The sequence below is a fragment of the Babylonia areolata genome, chromosome 31 (genome assembly GCF_041734735.1).
Source record: "Babylonia areolata isolate BAREFJ2019XMU chromosome 31, ASM4173473v1, whole genome shotgun sequence".
NCBI lineage: Eukaryota > Metazoa > Mollusca > Gastropoda > Neogastropoda > Buccinidae > Babylonia > Babylonia areolata.
In genome coordinates this window covers 12,310,371-12,312,870 of record NC_134906.1, presented here as the reverse complement: position 1 = coordinate 12,312,870, position 2,500 = coordinate 12,310,371, and the positions used below count along the sequence as shown (strand labels likewise).

The window sequence follows — 2,500 nt, the reverse complement described above, 5'->3', positions numbered from 1 at the left end:
TTAGTGGTATTCACAATTATAGCGGGGAAAAGTGATTATATATATATACATATATATATATATATATATATATATATATATATATATATATATATATATATATATATATATATATATGGTGAAATCTCAAAATTCGCAAAGCAGTCCCTTCTATCTATCTATCTGTTTGTTTGTTTCTCTATCTATATATCTGTCTATCTGTCTGTCTGTCTCTGGCTATCTATCTATCTATCTGCCTGTCTGTCTATTTGTCTATCTGTCCTTCTGTCTGTCTGTCTGTATGTCTACCTTTTTTCTTTCTTTCTTTCTTTCTTTTTTTTCCCTTTCTTTCTTTCTTTCTTTTCTTTTTTCTTTTTCCCCCTTGCATTGAAAGGTATATTTCTCCCACTGAAGTATGTCACCATGTTTGACAGAATTTTGCACAATTCACATAGTTATGTCACTATAGGAAAATTATACCATTAACACATTAAGCAATTGCAATTAACTATCTTTATCTATCTATCTATCTATCTACCTATCTATCTATCTATCTATCTATCTATCTATCTATCTATCTATCTATCTATCTATCTATCTATCTATTTGTCTGTATGTCTGTCTGTCTGTCTGTCCATACTTGTATACATACATATAGATATATATAGCTAGCTGTGTGTACGTATCTGTGTGAAAAAGAATTAATGTGTGTGTGTGTGTGTGTGTGTGTGTGTGTGTGTGTGTGTGTGTGTGTGTGTGCACGCGTGCGCGCACGAGAGCGCGTGCGCGTCTTGGCTCGTAGTTTTTGACAATTGTTGTTTCTCGTTAAACGCCTTTAACTTCTGTAGGCCTGTCGATGTCCAGCAGACAGCTTTGCAATGATCTTGAAAATGTGAACAAAAATGAGAAAGATCAAATACTTACTCGTTAAGGTTTTTTTTTATATTTTATATTTTGAAATGATTTTATTATTTTTTTAAATCGTTACTGTGATGAAAACAGATCCCTTTAACCCATTCAAACCTGTGGAGTTTTTATAGCTTCGGCGGCCTTCCCTGCCGTTTTCATGCAGTTAACTCACTCAGTACGGCCAGTCCTCTCTTCTCCTCTACACAGACCCCTCGGATGTCCAATGGGTGTCTGAACGACCCAACCTTTAGCTTCCGTCGTCAGAACTGTGATATTCTTTGTCAACATTCACCTCTTCAGTATAAGAGCGTTCCGCTTGCAATATTTTGATGATGGTAATTGGGATGAAACGCTGTTAACGTCGTCTCTTTCGCCGTTCGTATGGAGAGAGTTAAAAAAAACAAACACACACACACACACACACACACACACACACACACACACACACACACACACACACAAACAAACCCACTGACATCGACTGGGTTTTTTTTCCCTTCAGTTCGACATGGACATGTGTTGACAAAGCCGGAACTACTGTAGAAGTTTGTTCCCTTTGCTTGCAGGTTATGCGTATTGTGTAGGAATATGGAACCCGTCTTCATTGAATTTTGATGCCGTTGCAGTGGTCGGGAGCAGGGTTGGATGAGTAGTATAGTAGGCTATGTTTATAATTATATTCAAATAATGTTTCTTAATTCTTTCTGTTTTTACATTAAGAATACTAGTTATTACCTGCAGTGTGTGGATGTATGTATGAAACGATGTACGTGATATTTTTTACATTTGTATCTTCGTAATATTTGTTGGGGCTGTTGTTGGCTTTTACAGTTATGGTCCCCATGTTGTTTACTTGTCTATGTTGTGATAATGCACCTGACCAAATTTCTCCAGTTGGAGATAATAAAGTTATTCTTATCTTATCTTAATATACAGGCTTATATAGCACAGTACCACCATCTCAAATTGGGCTCACTGCGGTTTACAATAAGATATACAAATTTAAGATTAAGTGACGTAACAATGTGTGTGTGTGTGTGTGTGTGTGTGTGTGTGTGTGTGTGTGTGTGTGGAGAGAGAGAGACATATATGTCACACACACACACACACACACACATATATATATATATATAGAGAGAGAGAGAGAGAGAGAGAGAGAGAGAGAGAGACAGAGAGACAGAGAGAGACAGACAGACAGACAGAGATGTAAATGAGATCAATCAATGCCTTCCAGATATTCACGCATTCAGAAATGATACGTACCTCGCCGTGCCGCGATCTGTCAGCACTCACTGTCATGCTGATCGTCAGCAGCAGCAGAGCGCACACCAGCAGCACAGTGGATGGCTTCATGGTGTTTGGTTTGCTTCGAATGCTTTGGAAAAAAGAAACAAACAAACAAACAAACAAATAATATATATATAAAAACAACAACCCAGGAACCACACAAAACGTGGAGGATCGAACAGTTAGAGTGACACGCCCTTGTTTCATATGATAATCATGATGAAGCGCCCCCCCCCCCACCCCCGCTCCCCCCCCCGCCGCCCCCACACAACCCCCCCCCCCCCCCACCCCCCTTTTTAATTTTTTTTTTTTTTTTTATCAGGGA

General features: G+C 38.5%; 1 protein-coding gene and 1 long non-coding RNA gene across 2 annotated transcripts in view; one reads left to right on the top strand and one right to left on the bottom strand.

The window, feature by feature from the left end:
- Positions 1 to 2,261, bottom strand: part of LOC143276216 (uncharacterized) — a 3,639-nt gene extending 1,378 nt beyond the window's left edge. The window contains exon 1 of the long non-coding RNA XR_013053519.1: positions 2,152 to 2,261. This is a non-coding gene — a long non-coding RNA (uncharacterized LOC143276216). The remainder of the gene's footprint in view (positions 1 to 2,151) is intronic.
- Positions 1 to 2,500, top strand: part of LOC143276263 (neuronal calcium sensor 1-like) — a 263,875-nt gene that overhangs the window by 61,546 nt on the left and 199,829 nt on the right. The window lies entirely within an intron of this gene.